Source organism: Andrena cerasifolii, chromosome 6 (assembly GCF_050908995.1).
Source record: "Andrena cerasifolii isolate SP2316 chromosome 6, iyAndCera1_principal, whole genome shotgun sequence".
Lineage (NCBI taxonomy): Eukaryota > Metazoa > Arthropoda > Insecta > Hymenoptera > Andrenidae > Andrena > Andrena cerasifolii.
In genome coordinates this window covers 14,991,231-15,019,170 of record NC_135123.1, presented here as the reverse complement: position 1 = coordinate 15,019,170, position 27,940 = coordinate 14,991,231, and the positions used below count along the sequence as shown (strand labels likewise).

General features: G+C 46.8%; 1 protein-coding gene across 5 annotated transcripts in view; it reads right to left on the bottom strand.

Annotated features, from left to right (window-relative positions):
- The window catches only part of Zfh2 (Zn finger homeodomain 2), a 315,460-nt gene extending 297,837 nt beyond the window's left edge, over nucleotides 1-17,623 (bottom strand). For all 5 annotated transcript variants that reach the window (XM_076815521.1, XM_076815525.1, XM_076815523.1 and 2 more), the window contains exon 1: nucleotides 15,708-17,623. The gene's annotated coding sequence lies outside the window, so the exon portion shown is untranslated. The remainder of the gene's footprint in view (nucleotides 1-15,707) is intronic.
- Nucleotides 17,624-27,940: the final 10,317 nt, after the last annotated feature.

The window sequence follows — 27,940 nt, the reverse complement described above, 5'->3', positions numbered from 1 at the left end:
AGTTTGTTCGCGAATCTACCAGCAACTATAACCGACAGTCTTACCCCGGAAAAAGAGTCTCAATGTTCGCCCCTGAGAACAGCCGATTAAAGTAGCGGCCCGGGGATTTCCCAGTCGCGCCTTCATCAAGCACCCCCTGCTGTGTTACATTAATGATATTGATTCGGAAAAACACAATCAGCCCGATCATCTCTCTCTGCATCGTTCCTCCCTCGATCTTTGTATAAACTTTCCCATCCTCCGCCCTCGTACCATCCCCTTCGCTTACACGCATCGGAGTATTCGTTACCGGGGCAGTGTGCGTTTATTTCTCGAGCACGTACGTACAGACGGATCCAGGTCGTTGATGTGCGTTCATTAAGCAGCAAGAAAGGAGGATCTCTTATTAATACCGTAGCCGGGGTTGTTTTTCGCCCCGAGACAGGGCGCCCTCCTCCCCCGCGCCTCATTTACACACTAATGTCTCGGTCGGCCGACCACCCGATAGATTTATCATTCGATTCGGGAACCTGTATCAGCAGTTTTCGCCGCGGAATTGCCCGGGAATTTATAACGGTTATTTTCCGCGGAATAATAATTCCGCACGGTTCCAGCGACCGCCTCGTTCCCCGAGGATTCATCCGAGTTTTGATAAATTACGCGGATCCACGCCGCGTCGCAGATTTATGGTGGCCCCGGCCGACCCGGAACCACGATCTACATCGTTAATTAACGTAACAGTCGCGATCGGTCCCGGTGATACCTTTTTTTCCCCCCGGTCCGCCTCTCGTTTTCCTTCCTCCGCGTCCTTGTCCCACGTTCCCTGCGCTCGCGTCCCTCGGCCCAGCGAGTCGCGAGCAGGCACCTCGGTGCCACGAAATCAATATCCTCTCTTCCACCTGCCGCGATTAATTACGCGCTAGTCGGACGGAGCGTCTCCGCGCATCGAGTGGTAATTAATGTCCCTCCTGCCGTGGGTCCGTCAATTAGGGAGGGGGGCATCGCCATCGCTTTCATAAGCTTCCTCGATTCGGTCTTTCGTAAACGCTCGTGGGACGTGCGGCCCCGTTGCGCAACCCGCGCGCCGTTGTAAAAATTCACCGCGAACGAGATAGCACCAGGCGCGCTGTGCGGAAAGAAATGCACGCGGGATAAATTCTGCGGCTGCTGGGCACGGGGTCATTGTTAACGCTGGGAGGATCGCCGTGATTGATTAATTTCGCTGAATGCGCGAAGGCGTATGGCGTGACGTATTACGTGGTACGTTGGTAATTAGCTTTCCCTATAATAAACGTTACGAGCTGGGAGTGTCGCGAGTGACGTCTGTGTTCCACCTTCACAGGGTTAACTTTCTAAATTTCTAAAACTGCGATTCTGGTAGAATCCTCAAACGCAAACGCGACATTAAACTATCGTCCTTGATGATTGTTTCATCGACAGTTACGAAAACACCTGGTGTTTACGGAAAGTGCCTTTTGCCACCAATTTAATTGCCGAAGGTGCAAAGATGTTTTGACCGAGTTAGCTCGATAAGCTATCGCGCGTTCGGGGAAGAAACTAATCAGAGCAACGGGGAATAACACGCGGTTCGATTGTACCGCTATTAATAACCAGCGCGAATGATGGCTTATCATAACCGACGCCTAAGAATCCAATCAGACCAGGTTTTTTACGCGTATCACGGCGATCTCGGGCATGCAGGCCAGTGAATGGGCCCAGCCGATTTTTAAATTCGAAGCTGGAGCCGTTACTCTTGGCCCGGGCCGACAATTCGCGGAACGATTAATCATATTAATTGCACGCGGCCCGTCCGGCCCGGCGTGCGAGGCACCGCGAGCTTAAGCTGCTTAATTATAAATTGTAATTAGCGCTCGCGCGGCCACGCAGCTTCGATTAATTAACGGACCGACCCCCCACTCCGCCCACTGGCCGGGGGCTCTTAATTATTAATTGCCGGGACCAGAAGCGCGCATCCGGCTGTTCGCCGCGACACTTGGTTCCCTCGATCCTTCCTTTCGATCCTCCTCTGGCCGCGGCGATCGTAAACGCCGTCTCCTTCTCGTTTCATCCATCGGCCCCGCGTCCCTGCTGGCACGTCGGTTAGTTTGTTTCACCGCGGCCCCTCCCTCCCCGCCGCGCTTTTATTATATTTTCAGATTTATATGCGCGCCACGGAGCGGATATTTATTGCACCATCCGCGAGACGCGGTGTGCTCCTCTCCTTTATCCGCCGGGGGTGTATGTTCGGTGGGTAGCTTCGGTGGAGTCATCAGGTGTGGAATTAAGGGAGAGTTCGAGGGGCTCTGTGTACAGTGAAAGTAGCACGAGTATTCTGTTGTTGCTGGTAGGAACAGGAGGTAGGTACGTACGGGTGAGAAGAAGTTACTTAGTTGGGGAATAAAGATTTTTTTCTTCGGCAAGTGCTGCTTCCAGGATAGAGCCTCTGATATTTTAAGGGCGTAATGCTATTGAGGGCGTAATGTTTTGAGTAGAATTATTGATTTAATTCGGGGACTCCATGTTCCGGTGGAAGTGTGTCTTTTGGTGGTAAAGCTGTCGATATTGACTAATCAAGAGTGCTGCTGTTGTACGTAATTGAGAATAATGCAGATATTGGGTTTGATCACTACAAGTGAAATATTCTGAACTTTATATTAGAGGATGATATATTTTACCACTTTTGTGAAATATGAGTTTTTATATGCAGCAGATAGTTCTTGACTGTTCCTTTATGCTGTATAAAAATCACATTTATATCTACTTCATAAATTTTGTAAAAAATTATATTTTTATTCATTGTATATCCCCGAATCATAGGTACCATTGAATGTTTAAACCTGCTCTTCACGAAAATACTAAATCTGTGCAGTAAGCCATTGATACCTATGTAGTTCTGTTGGATTTACGAGTTTAAATTTGAAGGTATTTGCTTATGATTTGCATCGCTCTGTTCAGATACATATATTATGTATAGAGAATCAATGTTGGTTAACGAAGAGCTCCGCCTGTCCGCCTTTCAATAACTGTGCGACCTTAAGTACGAACTACTATCTCGTATATCATATTCTCCGAATTGAGCAATTGGAATATTTGACACATTAACGATCATCGGATCAATAATTAATCACGAATTAAGGGGCAATACGTCAAATTTCACGATTAATTACTCGTCCTCGATCTGAGTGGATCGGTGTTATGTTCACACCTGGAACAACATTCCTTCCCGCCATAACTTCGTTTACGGTGGAAGAGAAACCTTCGTTTGTCTAAATGACCGAAGTGTCTTAATGGAAGTAACGGAATTCGCCGAAGAGCAATTTTTAGAGTAAACGGACGCGATTTATGGGAGGTTAAAGGGGACTTAATTAGGCAATAAATTGTGGACCACTGAAATTACCGGTGCCACTTTGATGTTTAAATGCACAATTAAAAAAATTCCCTACCATCTACTGTCATTAAAATATATCACCTCGCTTCGCTTTCTCAAATGCAAGCACACACCGATAAAGTGTCACTTTTTAGACTGTCAACCTCCTCTTTGATTCATATCACCAATCTAGCAGAGATCACTCATTATATTAAAATAATTTAACATATCTATCTGCGACTATGACACGTTCAACATTCTTATTAAATCACTGCCGTCTATTGGTTCAGAGAAGCCTTTCGCTTTTCTCATCGTCGGTAAATACACAGCACCACTCCCAAGTATCCACCCACCCACGCGATTTTCCGTCCTCTTAACGTGCGACAATCTTTTCGAAAATGCCCTGTATTCGAGTAATACCCAGCGGATAAATGCAACCAAGGATTCATCTCTTAGGAAACCTCAAAACGAAAACAGTCTAAATAAAGGAGGTTGTATCTTTTGCTATTAATTAAAGACCCACTTTCACCGTACCGTTTGTGCTCAGTCCAAAGCAAACACACGTACACATGACTGCCCCTACACACGAAAAGGGTTACAGCAGAAGCACGACATAAATCTGACAACACTAATGATCAAAGCTATTATAGCGCATTAATACATATCCCATTAAATAAAACAAATTCGTACCAATCGAAACAACCTTGTCCTCTAGGAAGCTCAGATAAGACACTATGAAAACCATTTCAATTTCCAGGAGCAGATTTACGCATCGCCGTCAATCTCCAAATTTCCTCACTGATAAGGGAAGTTGGGCGCCTAAAAAATTCAGAAAATTATGCAACTTTGTGTGCAAATAGAGTAGTCGATCCGTAACCTAAACCTATTTTTCATTGGTGCCACAGTGCGATTTTAGAGGGTGAAATCACCCCTTGGAAAAAATGCAGAATACTCTTTTTCGTGGGATATCTCGAGAAGGGTGAGAGCTATCGAAAAGAAGTTGAAACAAAAGTAGCATCTATTTTCTATATCTCCAAAACTGCGTAAAAATAATTATCGAATTAAGGATTTTTGGTGGGGGTAACTTGAAAAGTATAGATTTCTCAATAATTATTTTTTGCCCATCTTTGTAGATGTAAAAAAGATGCAACTTTTGTTTAAACTTCTTTTCGATATCTCTCAACGTTCCCGAGATATTCCACGAAAAATGAAATTGCCTCGAATTCTCGCGCGATGATAGATCCGGATCTCGGTATCACCGCCATCACCTTCGGCTGTCGCTTCGTTATAGGCGTTCGGTGGTCGATGGTGGACGCGCGATCGACGTCCGCGGCGCGACGCTTTCGCGAAAGGGAGCGACGAGTTAAGGTTGTATTAGTGGCCGAACTGAAAGCCAGACAGCCGGTGCCGCACGATCTGCTCGCGAGATCGAAAATACCGCCCGCGGCATTTCGTTATGTGTACGCGTCCGGCCGGCGCGGTCCGAGGGAGGCTTAATTATCGGCTCGGAGCCGCGGCAACGACAACTCGCGCGACACTCGCCGGACAATTAACGAGCCGAGTGTTTACAATCTAGCGCTTAGCGACGGCAAGTGGCAATCAACCGGGCCAATTAATGAGCGACCGGCTTCGCCGTACCGCGTTCCCAGCTTAAATTCCTTAATTCGCGACAATTATGCGCGGCCCAGTAATTAGCAGCGCGGCCGTTCGTCGAAGGGCGACGGGCACGTTTCCACGTACGTGACAGACCGCGGCTGCAAAGTGAACGGCTGAACGATTCGTCTGTTTCAGAAGAATTCATCTAACCTGAACCAAAGTGGATCCAGATTTCATAATCTTCTGCTGGAGTTTGCTTAGTTTTACGGGTCTGGCTTCTTTCTATTCTCAAGTCTTCAAGATTTTAACTGACACTGATGGGGATTTAACCCTGCCGCGGCCTTCAGTTCATCTACGCGTTTAACGTAATGCCAAAAACTGAGAAGTACAAATATTAGCAACTGCCTTACATTTTCCTAAAAATTCAAGGGTTAACGAAATGGAAAACAGAGTGGGTGAAAAAAGACTCGAGGGTGTGGTGCGTTGAGGTATAATGACGATTTGATAGGTGTTTATCATAATTATCATTAATTGATCAAATGCTCAGAGAGCGCGGCTACTTGCAGCGCGTTATTTTTAAATATGTTGTGCTACATTCACTGAATCGTATTCCTAACATATGAACGCCAAATACTGCATAATTATTTCCAGAAATATGCTGTTGAACGTATCACGCCGTTAAAGATAACAGTTTTAATAAATGCAGGCGATAAAAGCGATAAGGATTAAATAACTATACCATATAACGATGTGACCGATCTGAACTAACTAGTTCATATTCTAGAGGAGTTACCTCAAGGCTCCCACCTAGGTCCTCTACTATTTATAATTTTCATAAATGACTTAACTACCATTTTCCAATATTGTAAGTTCCTCCTATTCGCTGATGATTTAAAAATCTTCAGAATGCAAATCTTCTTATGCAAATCAATTTCTACGCACCTGAACGCGCATTGAGATCTAGAGCAGGACTACAACCACTTAAATCCAGATCTATATATGGATTAATTAATCCAATAAATCGAATTATTGCTGACTCTAGTATTCTCTATAACAGTATTGGTTTCTTTAATGGATGGTTACATAGGATCATCGGATAATGTCTTATCCGGTGTACCATGTAATTTAGCATGTCCTTCTTTTGTTATATTAGGTAAAGTTCTTTTTCCTTTGTAAACATTTATGTAAAGAGGGCTTCGGTCCGTTTATAAATAAATAAATAAATAATGGAGGGATGCATAACCGAACGACCCCTCCAAATAACGAACTCCACGAAACACTGGAAAAATAGCTAACTGTGACGTTACAGAAATGGCGAATATACAGTGTACACGCTAAGAATACTTCCGCAATAATAATACGCCTCGCGGAATTACAATGTTCCGGGAACACATAACTTTTCACGTTTCATTGCCCCATAGATATTGAGAAAACATTTGCTCGCTTGCGCCTGGATACTTTGCGACATTAGAGCGTGGCGTTCGAGTAGATTGACGACCTGGCGCGAAGTAAAAATGTTGGGGCAATTATCGCGCTACTTCATTAGCCGATAATCAAACAGATCCGACAAAAAGCACCGCTAGGCTCCAGCGCTTTCATTACGGCTCGTAAAATCTTCTCCTTTCCGCTTCTATGTTCTCTAGATGCCCTAGCCCGACCCGCCCCGCTTCCAATATTCAGGCAACCTCGTTTGATTCTGGCACGAACCTCAAAGTAGCTCATCGCAAACTCGTTTAAATGATCTGAGGAAAAAATTATTAATCACGCGATGGTCAGCCTCGAAGCAACGATTCCAATGAATTACATTAAAGTAAAATTTTTCCTGCGGACAGCAGGCTGTAACTGCCCGGTACTTAAATAGGATAAGCGATACACGTATCTTCTATGCACAGGGAATGGCTTCATCTAACCTGTTGGATCGATTCGATTTGAAATCTGCATCTGACGGTCAGTTAGCTCGAAGTACCCTTTTTTCCCTCGCGATTGAATTAAATTGTGACCAGATATTGAGTGCGACGAGCGTCAGTGACGGCAAGCTTGGTGATCATTGATCATTAACGGGACAGTCAACAACCTTGAAGATAGCTTCTTGCCGTGCAATCTATAACGCGCGATGTTTCTGTTACAGGTGCTCATTACTGATACAGTATTACATACAGTGAACAGAGTATCGAATCCCAATGGTGCTTACTGAAAAAGTTGCCCAAGCTCGGTACTCAAGTAATTAATAAAAAGCTTGTATCGCGAAAACCACCGAGGGAACCTCGAAGAATTTGCGCTACTCGACTAGGCGGTACGTCGCGCTTCTCGTTCTTGGACCACGAAGATTCAGAAATGGAAATACACTTTCCCATCGCGACAGCGACACGATCTCCGTCACGGGTCGTGTTTTCCCGCGAAGAAAAAAAAAAAGAGAATAGAGCCTCCCTCTCGGAGTAGACCCGACTCGAGGGAAGCCGAACGGGTAACCGGTCGCCGAGAAATCGCGAAACGCCTCGGGTGTTATCTATTATTATTTTCAAGCCGCACGCCTTCCTCGGGAGGGATCAGCTCCGAGGGACGTTTATAGTCGGCGAGTTACTTAGAATTCGTTTCGCCGAGTCCGAGGCGAAGGACGACGCCAGCTGACTGGACGAGACGGTAAATTAAAGGTACCGACGATATCGCTCGTAAAATCCTCGCCCACGATCCACGTTCTCCTCGCTCGCGGATCGATTCCCCTCGCACCGCGAGCGTTAAGAGAGCGCGGCCGTTGTGGGACGGGTTAAAAGTGCGTGGATCGGGGTTTAGTGCCGCGATAATTAACCCACGAAAGCGCTGCTAGCGGCCAATTATTGCCAGAGGAAGCACTGAAGCGGTGCCGGGCCCCGCAGGAGCACCGGACCATGCACGCGCTTTATCGCATGAATATCAGCGACGTTAGTCAGGTGTCGCGGAGTTATTTCGAGCATGCGGCTGTATCCACTTCGTCGATCATGCTGCCGCTCCCGTGTGCCCCGGTTACGCCGTCGAACTACGACTCTTTTGTTTTCCAAAGGCCCTCCTCCGAGGCCCCTTTTCATTCGTCAAATTCGCGGGAAAGAGACCAGGTCTGACATACAGGTGAGGCGATAATATGGGATAAGGGTTTTTTTTAAGTTATTAGGATAAGTTGAGGTGAGTCGATGGGGCAGGAGAGATTGCGTAGTCGATTTATTTCAGACTCGATAGTAAAGGCGCGTTAAACTGCAGATTAATTGCTTTTTTAGGAGCTAATCAGTTGAATGAATAACGTCATTTCGCTTTCTTCTGTGTTTTTCTTGAGTTATTGGATGTAAAAGGTAACGTGAGGTTACATTTTACCTTTTTATAGAACAGTAGTGTACAGGATCGTATTTTAAATATACTTCTGACATCATTTATTTTATCAGAATAAACCTCCTATGTTCAGAATTTTATTCTAAGTTAATTTTCGTTTAACGTTTTTTGGATAATGAGATAGTAGAGGTGTTAAGGGACAATGCAGTCAAAGAATTTGGTCATTTTAACCTTCCTCCTCCTTGCAGAAAGGAGAGATCGCGTAGTTATGATTAGGATAGATGCCTTACTCTCAAATTATGGGTGAGAGATGACTCACTTTCTAAACTGTTATTCTATCAGTTTAATTTACAATATTTTGCGAGGAATTAGTATCTTTTTTATTATGCAGTAGGCAGTTCGCTTTCTGTTTGACGTGTTCTTCAATTGTTCAGCGTGGACAAATAAAATTTCTATAGATCTGTAGTTGTAAATAATTTTGCATTCTTCTCTGTTATTTTTTCATTAGTAATTACGTGGGTCATCTCTCCCAAAAAAGACGGACCATCTCTCCGAACGTCACCTCGAGAGAAATGATCAGATTTCATGACTTCAGTTTTCAACTGGATTTTCAGCGAATATAATCTTAAACCAAATATCGACCAGTTTTTCCGAATCAGCATTAAACTCTTAACATATTAGATTTATTCTGATAAAATAAACGATATCAGCATTAGTTTTAAGCCGTTTCATATTAACCGGGCTGACTGTACTCAACTTAACTGAGAATACTGCTTCTGAAAATTCACAGCTACGTGTGTGGTCAAGTAAGGAACGCCGCGATGTGTCTACCCACGGCTGGCTGTTTCTACTTAAGCATCGAGGATTCCAATACCGTGGAACGACAGTGTTTCTTCCACGTTTTGCAAAAATATCAGGAGATAACTGGTTACAGATGATTTATGTTACATTTTAATTCACGCCTGAAATCTGCCTCGCTAATTTCCCGGGAATATTCATGGGGCCTGCAGAGAGCAGACGCATATATAAAAATCGATGCTCCGCGGGCATCGATGTTTGCAAAATCACGGAATGCTTTCGAAACGCAGAAGCTCTTAACTTATTTCGGCCCTTAATTTGGTATTCGGCGTGGTGTGAATTTAATAGCATGGTTATTGGCGATTTGTATGCGCCGTGGCCAGCGATTCGAGGATTTTTTTTTTAGGAGTGAATCATCTTCGGTCGAAGCACCGATGTTCCCGATCGGATCGCGTCGGTGACGGACGCGTCCTTCTCCGTTCCTTTGATACCCGACCATCGATTATGGGCGTATTAACATTCCAGCAAGTTCCATTCGTTTCCTCCGCGTCTCGTAAAGTCACGGATTCCTTCGTTCGCCCGTTCGCTAATCACTTAGAGGCACTTCTAACAGATTCGATTAAAGATTCCGCGCGCGGCTTTCCCGGCGCGAATTGCTTCATCGAAACGGCGCAGGCCTGCCCCGGCTCGCCGTCCGAAAAGTCGGAAGAAAGCCTGCTAAAATAATCGCGGCCTGCCGCGAACAAGATTTTCGAACGGCGCGAGGATTCTGGAGCGAGGTCGAGAGCACGGGATGACACGGTTCCCCGGGATTCCAGAAAAAGAAATAGTCACGCAGACACAGCGTTTTCCTACTCCGCGGTGCCCGTGCATAATTTAAAGGTGGCGTAATGAAGCTACGCGTTCGGCACGGTGTTAATTGACGAGTAGACGATTACGGCATATCGTGAACAAGGCGCTTCGTTAGTCACGATCTGCGTCACTTGCCGCGCCCGAAGGACGGGCAGCGCTGTCGAACTGCTCAAATGTTTCGCGCAAATCGGATCGAAAGAGGAAGTGGAATCAGAGTACGAGGAAGTTCGAAGGAGGAGAAGACGAAGAGGCTGCAAGAAGTACGTGCAAATGAAGCTACTGAACCTTCAACTATCCTCTTGCGGAATTCTTTGAAACCTTATCAAAAGTATTATTTGAGGAATTCTGTGGAAATTAATAGAGATATGTTGAACTTCCGAGAATAATTACTATTGGTAGAAAGAAGAAGCTTATATTCAGCAATTAAACTAGTTTTCAAGCTTCTTCAAGAGTGCGGTAAGTGGAGTCGATGGGTCGCATAAATATTGCTGAATAAAGAACAGTCGAGCCGTGTTAGACGTGTTGTAAAGCTGCAGAGAGTAACGCCGATTAACGGTGGCAAAAAATAAATAATCGGCGAACAATGTGGAGCAGAGGATAGGACTGGAATTTGAGAACGGTGGGGGGTGGATGGGGGATCTGGCAATAATATTTAAAAATAGAGACGACGAGGCGCGGGCGATGCGAACGGAATAATAATAATAATCATCTCTGAAATTAAGCCGGGCCTCGAGACGCAGGAAAGTTCGCTAGCTGGCAAATTCGAAATGTTTCGCAACAGGTGTTGCGGAAATTTGGTACGTCCGCGGCTGAAACTTAAGCCGTGCAATCGTGTAACACGGGGGGAAACACTTGTTGCCAACAAGTTTGAAATTTACCGCGCCCAGTGCGGAAAAATGCTCCGCGAACAGTTGCGCTCGTTTCTCAGATGTTCGACAGCTGCTGACTCAGGCTATCCATTGCGATGCTCTCGTAACAATTTTATATGCAAAGCAGCAGATTTTCGGAGCTGCGCAGCAGAGAGAATTGCACGATCTCAAATATTTTGGGACAGTTATCTAAGGCGAAATTCGAATCGCTCTAAGCACGCTGCGTCGCTGCACCCCGCGCTGGAAACTTACACGGTACTTTTCAATCGTGAATATTGAAGATGAAATTATTATTATTAGTATTAGGAAATATGCTAGGACCACTAAAATTTATCGAGCCTACGCGAAGAGCCGTCTGTTTTAATTGCGATGCGAGTGACGCGACTGTAAAATTATCAGACACGCCTGAGAAATTCACTTTTGCAGAGAAGCCCTAATTCGAGACGTACTCTGATCAGCAATCGGTTCATTCAAACTACGCGTTCCACTTCCAGGGGAACAGAGCGATCAAATTCAGGGGCAAAAACAGTTATTTCTGAGTGTACTTCTTTGCGCCTATAGCTCGCTCGTTAATTGTGCAACGCTTGCGCGGGATCTGGTACATTGTAACGATCCACAATGAATCGTTTCCGCGCGCCGAAAACGGCGCTGCCTTTCCCACAGGAATCGCCGGTGCATAAAAACCGAACGACGGAATAATTGCCGGCCGTCAATTCTGCCCGTAACACTTAGCAATAAAATCATTTACACGCGGCTCGTCCGTTCATTATGATCCATAGGAATCGCTTTCTCTCGCAGCGCGCCGTGGCGTGCCGAGATCAGCCGTTTTTGCTGGATCGCTGGATCACGTTTCTTCAAACAACGATCGTATCTCGTGACTCTGTCGATCGCCGGCTCGCTCCAACTCGCGCCAGCTCCACCCGTTCGACAGCAATCGTTCGCGGATACACCGGGACAATGTGCACAGTAACAATGCATGGGATAGTTTGCCAGAAGGTTGCGGGGAGGGAAAAAAACCGTTTCATTAATCACTTAAACGGCGAAGCTGAATCGCTGTTAGCCAAGCTCCGCGGAACGTGTAAAGGAAACGGATTAGGTTATCACGGGGATGATGAAGAGGCGTTTTGGTAGGCGATCCATGGTTGATACGCGATCTTCAGTGACTGACATTCAAAGGAGCGGTCAGTTTGTAGTTGGTCGAAGAAACTGTAGTACGAAGGACTGGGAATATTCTTGAGAATGCAATTCAACACTAAACGTACATGCTCGATAATTCTATTAAGGTAAAGTGACCAGACGTCCCGCATTTGAGCCCTTTGTCCCGCATTGAAAAGTGTCCCGCAAAGTGTCCCGGATTGGACATGTAACCTTTTACATTTTCGCAGTGGCATGAAGCTACTGTTTCCTCTACTTTTTTTGTTGTGAAAAAATAAATTTTTTTCATTTCGTTTCAATGTATCACTTTATAGTCACAAGTATGTATTTTTAAATATATTGTAAATGCTTTAATAAACTACGGAAAAGATCTCCTCACGGATCTGTTAACTTTTTTTTTGCTTGCTTGTCCCGCTTGACACGATTCTATATGTACCAAAACATGTAATTTTGCAATGATTTGTTTAAACAAATTATTTATACAATTTAATTTTACAAATCCCATGTCGGATTCGGAATCAGCGACCTAAAAAATCACTAACATACATTCAACTTTTTCGTGCATTTACCCAGTTTCTTTTAATTTCATTTTCTTCTTTAGTTCTAACTTGTTCTAAATCATTGACAATAAACGATGATAAGACGATTACCTATATCATTGCCTTAATTCTCTTTCTAGTATAGGTGGTCAATTACTGACCAACATAGGACCAACTACTAGTATTTTCATTTTCAAGGATGGTCAACTTCTGAAGCAGTTACTAAACTTCGAAAAACGGTTCTAAAATTTGTATACCATAACTTTTTTTAAAAAATCGTTCTCATTACGTAGTTTAGAAAGCTTAAAGAGTAGGTATCATTAGGCAGCGACTGTCACTATTTAATGCAAGAGCAAATAGTTACTATTATTTACGCGAAGGATTTCTCTTCACCGGTCAACTACTGGTGCCTTTACCTTATTCTATCAGCTCTTCTATGACTTATTATTGTGTACCTATAGCAGAACAATTCGAAGCCAAGTATAGGTATATTCCATATAAACACAGTCCTCCCACACTTTCAATATTAAAATTTAATGTTACGAGTAAATTGCTTTGGCCTTCAGTTTCCTTTTTTGAGTTCCATGCCAAAATAGTCAACTTTCCCCAGTGTTTCTCCCATTAAATTGTAATTAACGAACCCCACTGTCCTCATCATCGTTACGCTAGTTCTGCCAGGCAAATGCCACCTCTCTGCAACAATGTCACAGAAATATTAACGACGCAAACCTGCAATTGCCAAATCGTGTTCCGTAATAATAGAAAAGGGATCACCGTTCACCCAGCCGCTAGCGCATGAAAGAACTGTATCACGGCTCTTCCTGAACGGAACCGAACTAACCGAAATAATTGGCACCGAAGTTCCGCGTAGACCCGCGCGAGCGGTGGCCACCGATTTAATCCCCCTCCCCCTGTCGCGATGCAACGCGCAACATTTCCAAGCGTTTCGCGGCGATTATAAATGGAATGGGAATCGGCAAGGTGCTCCCTGGATCCGCGCAGAAACACCGAAGGAAAACGTGGGAACATCTCGCGGGCGCGATAATTCGTTCCTTTTATCTCCGCTTCGGAATTACGCAATGGACGGTGGCTTCGGGCCCGTAGCGAGCGGCGACGCGCGCGGTCTCGTGAAAACGTTCCTACCGGAAGTGCGTACTTTAATTAAACGCTGTTTCCTGCCTGTCATTAACTCGACCGTTCACGGAGCAGAGCGCGATCAGAGCAGCCATCGTCGCGAGCCAGTGGACGCGTTTTGGAAGTGACTGCACATCGACCGACGATGTCTCGCCGCGCAGAGGTGTGCCATTACCGAACCTCGCCGACACTCCGCTCGACGGATCGCGAAAAGTTCTTTGTTTCGCGCGAACCACTGTGTCCCGAGCAATTAGCCGTGACTGCGCCTCCGAATTCGGAGCACCAACACTCCGAGTGGGGCTAGATTTTCAAAAATGTCCCTCTAAGTCTTTGAAACCTTTCCCGAATCACGACTTCCATGGGGAAAATTTTGCGTAAACAGTACTGCGAGCTTCGTTCGAGCATTTCGATGCTTTCGGGGAGGATGTCGAAGTGGAAACACTCGGGGCGGATATTCCTCGGCGTGGAAACACGCCGACGCCACCGAAGCGGTGAATGAACGTAGACTTGCACGCTGGTGAATTGCTTCCCAGCGGGTATGTACGTTAGAAGCACGGTGCCTGTGCTCGAGGACGTTTCGTTCGGTTATCCGGACTCGGCTTGTTTATTTTTACGTTATGCGGGAATTACGTTAGCCGGTCTTTACGATGGTTAGTGTACCGAGGCGATTTCTGGCAACGGAATGGCTGACGTTTCGCCAACTAAACGCCGGCGGACACCACCGAGCGTACTTGAGCTATTCATTCAGAGCCGACGCGCTAGTATTTTCGTGGCGCTCGTTCCCTATGGCCGTGTATCGAGGAAATTCATAACTTCGTTAGATCGCCCGGTTTCCTCGACGGGTATGCGCCCTGAATATCTCCCGGCGATACTCGTGTGAGGTATGGCCGCGCTCCGAGGCACTCGATGAGCGCATCGTTCCGACCGAGAAATGAAAATACCGTTTTCCTTCACTGTTACCGTTCATTGAATTAGAGCAGGCCTGTTTAATGAAGAACGACGTTTTAAATCGGGTTTATTTATTCCCGAGCGTCGGCAGCTGTGAATTTCCGCGCAGCGGCGTAGACGCGCCTGTGAGATAAGAATTATTATTGAATATGCGTATAATTTCCCAGCGACAGCTTCCGAGCGGTAAATTATTTTGTCATCGAGACTCGTCGAGCGACGTGCTTGACGAAAGCATGATAGCTGGCGTGTTCAGCACAGATTTCTTAATGTTTCGATGGAAGGCGAGGTTCTCCCCCTCCCCCCCCCCCATCCCCCTGAAAGGATTTGTTAATACGTGTTTCGACGATTTATATTGCCAAGGGATCAATCATAAAGTGCACGAGCAGCTAACAGCTGACACCGTTGCAGCGCTCGTAATCGCGAATTTTATACTGTCTAAAGCAACGTGAAGGGGAGTGCACGCGTACGATTGCTCTCCCACCTTCTCCACCAATTACATCAAGTTAGCAGTCATCTTGTTCTTCTGACTTCATTTTCTGCTATGAGTTTCTAGTCGCGCGAGATTTAGTTGAATAACGATGCAGGATTATTGTGCTCGTCGAGTTTGTTTAGAATTAACAAATCCTCGGGAGTTATTAGGCTGCTAGTGTCATTGTTCCGCCTCGGTTTTAAGAAAATATTTGCGACTCCTTTCCTCCACGTGTCAACTATTCCTGCGTTTCGCAAGAGCCGCATTAAATCTGTGCAAGTAAAGAGTTTATAATAAGGAAAAGCCTAATGTATAATTAGTTCTGGCAACGTTTCTGTTGCTCTTAGTTTAGATCCCAAATAATATGCGACCAGCATCGCACGCGAAGAAACAATAATTATTTAACGCGCAAATCTGACGGATATTCTTCCTGAAATTTTTAAACCAATTTCCTCAATTCGTTTTTAATTATTTTTGATAATGTACTCTGTGGAGTATGTCGAATAAAAAGGTGCGTATCTCCCTGGATTGTGGTCGTAAATAAAACAACACCTTAATCTAAAGTTAGCAATAATTCATAGTCCATCTATGATCTTCTAATTAAAACCGAGGTATTTCGTAGGTCTGATAGCGAAGGATTAATTATGGACGCGATATGATCGCCCAACGCTCTTTGTGTACCGAGAAATAAAAGATCGACATACCAGCAGAGGGGACGTTTTCAATGTCACGTCGCTGCAGAAGCTTTCTAAGCACTTGGAGCGATCTTCTCGTGTCCGATGGTGGGTCAGTAATTTCTTGCTCCTATGCAGAGACACTCGCAGGGTTTGAAATTTTCATCGATTCCTCTGACAGATCACCGAGCCATCGAGCCCTCGAACGGTCGAACGGTCGTTGCCAATCGCCCACTTTACCACAGAAAGTTCTCTCTCTCTCTCTCTCTCGCTCGTTCGATACGCCACCAGCTCGCCGATCTCTTTCTTAATGGAGCTAATATAAATAGATATCGCTAGCAGATAATAAATGTGATTAAATACTCGCGATACACGGGCTATTTAAAAGGGACTTATTTCTTAATAGTACCTAATCTTCGATAATCGTTAAGCTTTTCGTTTCGACACTGAGACCGTTCAAATCGTCGATACAGCTAATCGATGTAATCTACGAGTTTCACTACGCGTCTGTTGCATAACATTTAGCACTGGCTGTTTATCGTGGCACGTTTCGAGCAAAAACCTAAGGCCGATGGTGCGCCGACACTTTTTGCACGGGTTACTGATCGCCTCTGCAACGGCAGTAAAGTTTTACAAAAGAGTCCCGACACCGGAATCTCCGGCGATCAATGGCTGCCGGGGGAGAGGAAGAAAAAAACCAACGTTTCCCGATAAACGTTTTATTCACTGTGCACTTCTATTTATAACACTCGAAGACACCAACTTTCTCTTTTGTCAATAGACGGAGTGCGTGACGAGGACAGTTCCGCGACGTCGAATTCTCTCGCGTCCAACGAATCGTCGCGTTCAACTTTCCGAGAGATCCGGCAGCAAGCCCTCGCCCGATAATCCCAGCTGTTCTTCGACGCGGTACCAGGAGCCTTCCTCCATTTCCATGGTAAAACTTCGGTGACTGGCTCGGCGGTAGCCTTATATTTAGAAGGGAAACGGCCGTCTAGAGGACACCGGCTGAAACGCGCAGCGTCATATGGAGTAAAGACATTGGCCTAGGTCAGGATCACCACGTGATGACTACGATGACGTAGATCAATACTCCTTCCCCCGTGCAGGAGCGAAACGGAGCCGCGGTACCGTCTGCAAGAACGTCCCACTCTTCATGGAGAAGCTTAAGCTTTCCCCGCTTTGTCTTTAAACCATAGAACGGCCAATTTCAATGACGACGCAGTCAAGTTAACCGGACGGCGTGCTCCATATATATCCGTTGGTCACTCAATTTCTCCGGACCGAAGGATGCGGTGGTTTGCTGCCAAAGAAGACAGCGACTGGCGTCTGAGAGCAACACCTAGTGTCGCTTCGGTTCTCGACGCTCCTTCAGAAATGTATGTCGATGTTCTCCGAAAACGGTCCTCTTCTGTGAACTAGCTAAGGTCGGTGGGCTCGGCCGCCGAGTCCGTGGAAGATGCTGCGCCGTTGCGCGTCGGATCGCGGGCGAAATCCGGTGGCCCAGAATACGATGAAAAGGCGCGCGCGATATCCTGGTTCGCGATACGGCGCTCAACTCACGTGGCGGTGTGGTCCGAGCCTTCGTCGACGGTGACCACTTCCTCGGGGTTTCGGCCAATCAGCGGCGAGGCAGGATACCCCGGTGAGACGATCGTGGCCGCTCGTCGGCGCTCGGCGGCGCTCGGTAGCGGTTCGTCTTCGTTGCACTCACGTGTGCCGCGTGGCCGACGACGCACGGTCCGTAACCACTTTTCGGACGTGTCCGCGGGGACGCTGCGGAACGGCCTGGTGCCCGCGAGGCCGGGTCCTGTCGGCTTGGCCCGCGACCAGGTCGACACGGACCGTCCAGGGCTTGAACCCGTTGTCCTGGTGCAGAAACACCGCTTCCTGGTATCCACGCGTGAAAGCACGCGCTGCTTCGCATCGAGCGTGCGCCTCGTCCAGCGTCCGACACGATACTACCTCTCTCCCCTTCTTCTCTTTCTTTCTCGCTCTCCCTACGCCCCCTCCACGGACACCGCTAGCTGTCTCCCTCTGGCCGCGATTTCTGCCCGGCGTAGAGGGACAGGCCGTGGGGGAGAGACTTGGTAGCCGCTCATTAAACAAACGCCGCGATGACGTCAGTGTCGCTGTACCATCGAAAATCAGTTGTCGCGGCCGGGGACGGTTGATCGATATCCGAGATCCTATCCCGCGGTGGAGATTGCTCGCCCACGGGCAACTTTCCGGCCGCCTGGTACCTATTGGCATCGTCGCGAGGCCCCGCGAGTCGCCGCCTTTCGAGTATCCGGGCGATCGCTCAATTGGAAAGTCTCGTGACGATCCTTTGACAGGTATTTCTGAAATCATCCGCGGCGATGGCTTTCGCTTCCAGAGAATTCGACGCGGCTGAATGCTTAATGATTGTTTGACGCGCGGAAGGAGAGGGAGGACGAGTGAACTCATCCGCGAATGCTTGCGCGGTGTACAATTGCGGGTACGACTGGCGACACTCTCGGCTCAAGTATTCCTGACGGTCGGTGCGCCGGGAGCAGCGAGCCCACCGGGACGCATCGATAAAAGTGTATTAATGAGTTATAAATTCCATAAGCATCGCGCGCAACGCAATAAACAAACGTTTGGCCTGGTACCATTCGCCTACTGACAGTCTCCGCTTCAACCTATAAATAATGATCCCAGCGACCGCTGCGCGATCTATGCTCGCCGTATCCTCGATTTCTGCTCGAGAGAGAGAGAGAGAGGGGAGAGCAGAGGTTGGTAGCGTTCATTAAACAAACGCCTGGATGACGTCAGGAATAATCGCGATCCCCCTTGAACAGTACTCGCGTAATTCGCGCCTGGGTGTGTTATTGATACTCGACTCGAACCACAGAGGCTCGTCGGATCCTTCGGCTGTTGGCGCGACGGGTCCGCGGATCGTGCGATGGAAACGCGGAGGAAGGACCGGCAATTTGGCTGGCGCGGGTGTCCGATTCTAATTCGTCGAGGGATTTAAGACAAGCGGCGATTCCGCGTAAAAAGACGGATAGCTGGGAAGACGCGGCAGTGGGTGGTCCGTACGGAGCATCCGTGGCTACTTGGAAATGGATTTTGCCGCTTCTACAACGTCCACTGCTATTTAAAGATGAAGCGTACGGCGTTGTAGTCCCTCCTTTTTTCTTCCATCGCCGCCGCCCCGGCTCTCGCTCTCTTTCGCCTCCCGCGGCACGTGACTAGCCAGTGGAAAACGCCGTGAGTGCAAAGACACCTTTCACGCGATACCGCCGTAATAATCGCCAGGGCGAAAGGTCTCGCCACCTCCGACGCGGTTTCGTCCGGCCGTTTTGTAACGAGACTCGTAATAACGGGCCCGTGACTATTTGAAATAAGTCGCTGATGCCTCGTGGTGAACCGGGCGCAGTGATCCCGTGTAAACGGCGCCCCTGGCCTTAGAACGTTGCCTCGCTTTGGCAATTACCGATCATTCGTTTGCTCCGCGGTGCACGCTCCTGCCCACGGCCGGCTAAATGATACTTGTTCGATCGCCGGCATGCAAACTCGAGAAATGTAATTAAGACGCCCGAGGTTCTGCCTTTCTCGCGGGGATCTAAGCTGCACGCTATTTTTTCGCCGGCAGACATAGCTGTTGGAATGCTGCGGTGAAGAATGATGGGAGAAAGGGCTCGGATAGCTTGTGTTTCGATGCTTTAGCGTAAATGCCTCTCTTGCACTGACCTTCTCCGTCAATTGTGCCTCCTGCCGGCTCGTAGGGGAGACCGGGGGTAGGTTGACTAATTGTTAATAACTTTACACCGACATAGGCTCTACTGCGGAAAGATTTAGTGCAGAAAGAAGTCACTTCTACTATGACATGCATTTATGTCCGATCCCGCGATCGCACGTTTTTTGACAGTTTTATCATCGTTTATCGAGAAATTGACTACGTACGTAAATATTTTTTCTTCAAGATTTTGTTTCCACGCCCTATGTAGTTGCAATAGAATAAATGTTAAGGGACTATTTTAAATTTTGTTTATTAGACGATCTATTGACGTAGTATTTTTGTTTATACATAAATAATTGAAGGTTATATAGATTATTAAAGCCAAAATGATCTTTCGGGGCTGGTTGCCTAATAACGTTAATAAGCTTTAAATTGTTATTTTGATATTCGGAAAGAGACTTTTATTTTTTATTTAAATTGTCGTATGTTATAAACTCATTATAATGTATGATTAAGTTGAAAAAATTTGCAGTTTATTATTAAAAAATGAACGAAGGATAATTAATATTATATAACGAAACAACTCTTCTGACGTTGTATTAGTTTATTACAACTGAGATAAGTAGCTAATAACATTTTCTTAACTGATTGAACCCATAGTCAACCTACTCCATACTGTACGTCTAGCAACCCCGATCATGGAGCTGGTTGACCAGCATGGAGGGTGTTAGAGAAACATTAAAATGCTTCAATAATTTAATCAGACAGCCAAACGTATGCCTTATCAAATACACTAACCGGTTTAATGACATTTCGCCCACATAATTTATTAAAAATCAAACACTGAAAAACTGGCCTACCAGCCCCGGTCTCCCCTACCCTCTGCTTTCATTCTTAATTCGCTTGTCGACGCGCGTGTTAAGGTCTCAATATAAATAAAGCCTGCGCTCCGTAGAAATCGCAGCAACTGCAAGCATCGGTTCCACGCGCAATCCACTGCGAGGTTCCCTTCTCCACGTCTAGCATACCCGGGCGCTATGGTTTGATGCATTACTATTAAAAACCACCGCGGCATACCCGGAATTGAACTGCTCGCGTGATTTTCCTCGGCGCTGCCTGAAATTTCCTCGAGCGACAAGAATTACGAACCGGAAAGCTATGCACGTAACGACGCAGCATAAGCGCCTACGATAGTTCCCTTCATTGTCGGCTAGCGTACGAGTTATCGCCGTTCCCGTCGCCCGATCCGTTCCGCCTAACCGTGTAATTATTTTAAATAATTGGACGGCCGGCCGGGGCGACCGGGCAAAAGTTGTTCATTTATTAAAGCCGATGCGCGCGAAACGTTTGTTCGCCCGAAATACCTGGCACTGTTGGCTGTCCTAAATATCTGCGCCCCGTCTCCGAGTATCGCCAGAGTAATTATTTCGAATAAATGGTCGGCCTCCTACGCCCGCGGGCAAAACTCGTCGCGGAGTTAACGTCGAAGCGCGAAACATTTCCTGCCCGAAATAGCTGGCGTTCGCGTCATGTACAACCCGGCGGTGCGCTCTAACTTCTCATTGTTTTTCTTAGATCGCAAGGTCGGCTGAACCGCGCGCCGGACATGCAGCACCCAGGATTTCGTCGTCGAACCCATTCGAACATTAACGAGGAAAGCCTTATTAAACGTCCACCATTTCAACGTCCCTCTTAGATATTTTTAGAGTTTTCCCTCAGAGTTTTGCAAGCTAGCCGATCGCGTTATTCAAGTTCAAGCCGTTGCAACGGAGATCCCACTGGTCGCCACTTCGTCAATTCCAGGGGGACTACTTAAGCTCAGGATTTGTTGCCCGAGGGATTTGTATTTTTCCTCCGCAACGGCGGTGACTGAATCCAAGCGAACCCTCGCCAAATTAACTGCTATCACTGCCGATTTTCAGGCACGATTGTTATGTAAAATCGCAAGGAAGATATCTCCCCGCAGGAGACGGAGGACGGGGTACGGGTCAAATGGTTAAGAAGGGGGATTAACGATCATCATTAGCCGGCGGAAGGGTAAAAAAGAAGCTGAAATGGAGGGCGGCAAGGGGAGGGAGCAGGGAAGGGAGAGCAGAGAAGGGCGAGGCTGTTTCGCGAACGAGTAATTTGATCGAACGGGGCGAATTAGCGACAGAGCGCAAAAGCTCGTCTAAGGAGAGCACGTAGGAGGAGAGATACCCCTCATGCTATAAACGTTCAGTTCAGAATTAGCGTGGCCAGCACATGCTAAACATTCAATAAAGCGCTCGAAAGCCGTCCGGAATAATCGTAATCATAAATAATCGGGCCTAAATATACGTCGAGGCACAGTAATGCCCGTGAAGCTCTCCCGCGTACCAACTGCTGTCCGCGAACCGTTAACGCGAACGGAAATCGGTCGACGGTTCCTGGGGACGATCGGTGCATTCGTTCTTTCCCGTTTCTCTGGCTAGCCGATTGGAAACGGCTAACGACAATCGCGAAATGAATCGGTAACTTCAATCCGTAACCGGGGATGAATGGACGAACGCGATGAATTATGAATGGATATTTCAGATGGCAAGACACTTCGAAAAAGAAGGCTGCCGCTTGGAGATTCTACTGTATTTCATGCATGGCTTTAGGTCTCATTCACGGGGCAGCAATTTCAAATCTAAGAGCCTTCTCGCTGGGGACTCTTCTGCGACTAATGAATACTTCAAAGTTAGTTCGAAGGACCTAAAATCGAGGACCCAAAGGTTCGGCACAATGTGCAGGTAATATTCAGCGAGCGATCTCGATTCGTAACACGAAGACTCTGAACTCCGTGTTCAGAGCGATTTATAAAAAGATGCGGCACGAAGCTGACCGGCGGCGAGGGAGCCTTGACACTTCGTCATACGTTTAACTAAGCGTGTCCGCGATCGTCATTAGTACGCAATAATGGTTAATGGTTAGGTTTAGCATGTTCATCTCGCTGCAACGCGACGCTGGCGCTCGTTGTGCGCAAACGGACATATGGTCGGCTGGCTCGGCCGATTAGACACATTTGCATCACAATGCCTCAAGTCTGCCCACCGCGGCTCACGGTTCGCTCTCTTTCTCTTTGTCTCTCGCTCGTTCCGCTCCTCTCCCTCGTTGCTTTATTACGTGCTCGTACAGGGTGTAGCCTGCGCCAGCATAATGGCACTTAGCCCGCACTGAGAGAGAGAGAGAGAGAGGGAGCGAACGGTGTAGAGAGAAAAAAAAGTGTTGCAGCTTTCGGTTAGCGCGTACCAGTCCGTTTGTTTACGCGGACCCTTTAAATCTTGTTCAGCGGATCCGTGAACCAAGTGCACTCCAAGAGTCCTCCTCGACCAGTCGACGGCACCACGGTGTCCTGCGGGCACTGGGATCGATGGATCGTCGAACGGAGGTGAACGCGTTCGAGTACGAAATGACGGTTGACTGCGAGAAACGGGACGCTCTCGAGACTCTCGTTGGAACGGAGTCCTTGGCGTTTGCATTTTAAGGAGACACTGCGGGGCTGCGGATTTTCTTTTTCAATTGTCGCGGATTATGTCTTACGCAGGTACTGCACGCGTTAATATCTCTGCGGCCCCTGATGTTATGGGAATACACTGAGAAGCAACGGTTGCTTGGATTTTAGAAGAAACTTGAAGCGCCTTCGCGCATAGCGATTGCTAATTTCAACGAGATTCGCGGGGACTGGTTCAGCACGGGACACCGTGTGTATTGAAGCAGCTCTTGTAAATTTGAAATAAACAGTAAACGGGGACCAGTTTAGCATTCATTAGCCCGCTAACGAAGCCACAATACATTCCTTACACCAACGTCCACTGCCGTTACCACCACACGGGCGCCCGAAAGAATTAAGGCCCCGCTGGACAAACTGGTACCGCGTAAAATTCTGTGATGGAGTATATCTGATAACGTGCGCAGCATACCGCGGCGACCAATGGAAAATGAGCCATCGCGCTCGCCTGACATGTTAACAACGATGCGCCCAGTAATTAAGCTCGAATTAATCGTCGGCCGGTGAGGCGGCATAACATTAACGCCTTAATTAGGTATTTCAGTGGGATTACGAAACTGTGCGCTTGTACTTCGCCCGGCCGTCCATTACCAAGGAATTCTGCCACGAGTGGCCGGGCCGCGGAGCGCCGTTTTTCGAAATTACACATTCGGTCACGCTACGCTCGCCCTGGATCGCCGAGCATCGGCCGACGCATGTCCGCGTTGCGTCAATGACTTTATCACTGCGCCGCTTACGGATCCTTGTAATTACGTAAGGAGCGTACGCGCGATTTAATTGATAAACCCCTTCCTGGTTTATGCTACCTTCGCTACGACGAACCACGCTGTGGTAGACGCGATAGGAAACGAGCAGCACCGACCGGAGGTTCCAGCTGATCAAGCGACAGGAATTCCGTGATCTGTGTTTTACGCGTGTGCAACGAATTTATGTAAGTAGCTCGCGCTCCTTAATGATTCAGCGGTAGATCAGGAGGATTCACGGGGATCATTAGCTTGTAACGTTAAATTGAAAACGACGGGACTGATACTTAGATAATATTCCCAGATGCAGGAGCTCGCATCGAAATCGTTTACAATTGAATATTAAAAGTGATAAGAGTGTGTAGCGATTTTTCGCACGCACCCCAATCATTGACTAAGTGATCGGTGAATGGCAAAGGAACTGCTGGTTTAATAAACGATAGCTACCGTTTAAATAACAGACGGCACAGCTGACCGATGTTCACAGAAATCGTCCATCTACCGTAATCCCTTCTGAAACCCAACCATCGTAACCGATGAGCAAAGCGGAAGAGGGCTCATTATCCCTTAACGAAGGAACGGAAGCACGAATCGCTTGATACAGCCCGCCCGTAACCCGAGCCAAAAAATTAACAAGGGCTTAATACGAAACGCTCCTCTCTAATGTCCCTGGACGTAGTCACTGCGCTTCTCTGTCGTCGTGGCATCGATCAAGCCAGCCTATAATAGTGACGACGAACGGTTGCTTTCTACCCCCCGCCTGTAAGCACACGAAGAAGTCGTGGTGGAGGTTACAAGGGGGGGGGCAGACCGATAGGACTAACCTCGAGTTAGAAATTAATTAGAAAAGTGCGGAGATACGGGGTCTGGGTAGGAGCTGAAGTGAGGAGACGCGAGGGGGTGCAGGCAATCAACGAGCAGATGAATTAATGGCCATGCCAACTACCCCTTCGAGATGCCGTAAGAAGAAGGGCGCCCTCTAAGTACGACGCCGTGCAGGGTACGCCAAGTAGATTCTTATAACCGCTATCACCACCACTATCGACGTTCCACTCCCCTGAACTCACACAGAGCCACCAGGACCGTCGCCCTTCGTCTTCGGCGAGCAGCATTTCCGAATCTATCGGCCGATTTTCCACTTGGCAGTCCCTCTTTGCCGAGGAAAAACAATAGTTTCGGATGGCCCTGCCCGCGGGCGATTGTTCCGGCTCGTCCAAGGGTTATTAAAACGCTCCTGGGAATTAAAAGTGCACCTGAAGACGGCGAAGGATTATGTATGCTTCTTTAGAAAAATGTAAGCAGCAAGTATCTTCTGTTGTCTCCCATTTGTCTGCTTCAGTTTATATTCTGTATACCTACTCTGCTGTTTTCGCGACTCTCAGAGGGAGATGGGCTAAATTTTTATATAAATAAAATTTCAAATAACGAAGATGAGTTAAAATAATTATACATCATGTGTAGAATAAAGTTATGTTTTTTATTCGCCGAGCGGTTCAACTTGAGCTTTGAATACAATTTTCAACTTTAACTTTAACTGTGGCTGTAAGTTTAAGTTTAAGTTTAAGTTTAGGTTTAGGTTTAAGTTTAAGTTTAAGTTTAAGTTTGAGTTTGAGTTTGAGTTTAAGTTTAAGTTTAAGTTTAAGTTTAAGTTTAAGTTTAAGTTTAAGTTTAAGTTTAAGTTTAAGTTTAAGTTTAAGTTTAAGTTTAAGTTTAAGTTCAAGTTCAAGTTTAAAATTTTATTCGACGCTCAAGTTGAAACGTCCGACAAATAAAAAAATTAATTTTATTCGTCGAATAATCTAAAATTAAAGTAACTTTCATTCAATCCGTTATTCAAATAATTTTTTTCTTTTGTTAATGCCCAACTCTGCTCTCAGAAGAGTTAAAAAATTGGGGTTACCAAAAGTTGATTTTCAAAGTGTGAACTATTGAAATTATACTTGTGTTAAGTATCGATATGATGGAGGTGAGCTATTTGAGTTTATTAAATGATAGCAGGTTTGAGTGAAAATATGCTGGAAGAATTTTTTACAGTAGACCATTGCAGAGGCAACACGAGAGCCCGAACGTTAAATTACGTTGGCCCACCTGTACGTTTGACGTGAATGTCATAAGTGCTGGTTACGCGGTATTCGCAATGCAATTGGAGCGAGGGTAATGCTCGCAAGGTCCCTCAATATTTCATGGATAATTTTTCCCCTCGGGAAGTGATGCCACGAGCCCGGAAGCCATTGTATGAAAGAAGGAGCAGCCAAATCCTCGCATGTCCTGTCCATTGCCTCTCGTCCAACGGACCCTGGGGTGGTTAATTCATTGTTAAGTAACGTCCGAATGCGTTTAATGCGACCCCTTGAATGTCGCTAACGGACATCGTTCTTCCGTTTCGACGCCTTGAGCTTTCAACAATGCCCGCTCGAGCGACCCGAGAGTGAAATTATTTCGCGGAAATTCAGCTGAAAGCAACGTACCGGGATATGCCACAATTAAGGCAGATAAAAATAATCGCCTATGTATTTTATCATTCGCTCGAAGAATTCGAAAATATTTCAAATTTATCACTGGGAATTTATCACCCTATTCCTACATAGTTCACGAAACACTGAACTATAACTATTAATTAAGAATCAAGGAATATGTACATATTTTCTGCAAACTCGTCATTGCTCCTACCATTAATCACTAAGTCCATGTACATAGAGCTTTGAAACTAGAAGCAATTCAGCCCCGTTCCCTCGACATTTCGAATCAGGGCAGCGCAGTTGTTAAATATACTATTACTAATAGCTGATAGATATCGATTCATCATGTACTTTTGCATAATACGCTATTGTGTAAGAACCGCAGATTTCCTTACACAATTAACCAGAGTTCCCAGGAGCCGGGGGTCTCCTTGGGCGAACCTCGGACCGTTTCCAACGCAAAATCTCGTTCGTCAATCTTCGCGATCAAAGACCAGCTTTCGAGTGGTCCCTCATTTTCTCCCGGATTAATCGATTTCAGTCACGAGCATGTACGTGGATCTCCAAGAGCACCAGCTGCCCTTCGAAACGAACGGCACGTACGAGCCAGCGAAATCGAGATTATAAAGCGTTTATAGCGCAGCTTCCCACCTCAGGGCGCTCGCTTCTGATCTGCATAAAAATAGGGGAACACGGCCGTGGGAGAAGGAGCGGCGGAGGGGGCGCGGAGTAGGCAGGGGGCGCAGGGGCCCCGAGAGGGGCAGAGGAGATCCTTAATACGAGATCAGATTATGATTTTGCGGGGGAGTCTGCTGGCGAGAAGATGGAGGAGAAAGTAGCGAAGGCCTTTAAGAGTTCCAACGGCGTGGATCACGGTTCCGCGTCTTGTTTCTTTATCTCCCTCCGACTCCATCTTCGTTAATGGATCGCGGTAATACGCTGATCTTAAGATAATCGCGTGGAAGAAAAAAGTTTTTCAACTTAAGCCCCCATTCTTTTCTCCTCGCGGTGAGCGCGGGGACCCGGCGTGATTGCCGTGCCGTTTATAATTAGATTTTGTCCCGGTCTTTGGATTTAACGAGATTGAGCAGCAACTCGCGGAGCCTTGCTTAATCCCCGCGGTCGATAAACGTAAACGTTAATCGGTTGGTTAATAAATACTAATAAATACACGGTATAAAGATTCATCTCGTTGCAGTGGGGAGTCGGTCTTGATTTAATGTTGCCCCTCTAATAAGCGGGGGAAAGGGTTAATCTAGCGCAAAGTAAGTCGAAGAGTAATACAGAGAATCCTGTTTATATAACTTCCACGTAATATCCGAAGTAAGTCCCACTTTGTGCTCTTATTCATGTATAAAGTTTAATCGTTTAAACAGAGGCTTCCTGCTTAAAGAGCAAGTACAAATAATAGCCACGAGCACCACCACCACCCTTGGGACTGTTTGCGAAGCGAGATCTATAATTACGGGGCAAAATAAACGAAATAAAGCTCGCAATCTAAGATCACCCTCGGAGATCGAGGACCTAAACACCGACACACGCGTACGCACGAGCAATTTCCATCGTCCGCGCCGGTGGGATCGATCGCGGGAAGACAATCGCGCGAGGTTCAGCGGCGAAAATGCAGCGAACGCCGAGGGCACGCCGAAAGGTAGCCGGATATACATTCCGGCCGGCGTATAATCGAAAGCATCGGCGGCCCATCTACCGCGGGTCGCATTATCATTGCCTCGAAAGCGAGCGTGCGTCGTAACACCCCGTGAAGCCGAAATAAGAAGTGGAAGAAAACGAAGAAGAAAGAGAATCGAGCGTGCCAGTATAATGGCGCCGAGATGCGAAAG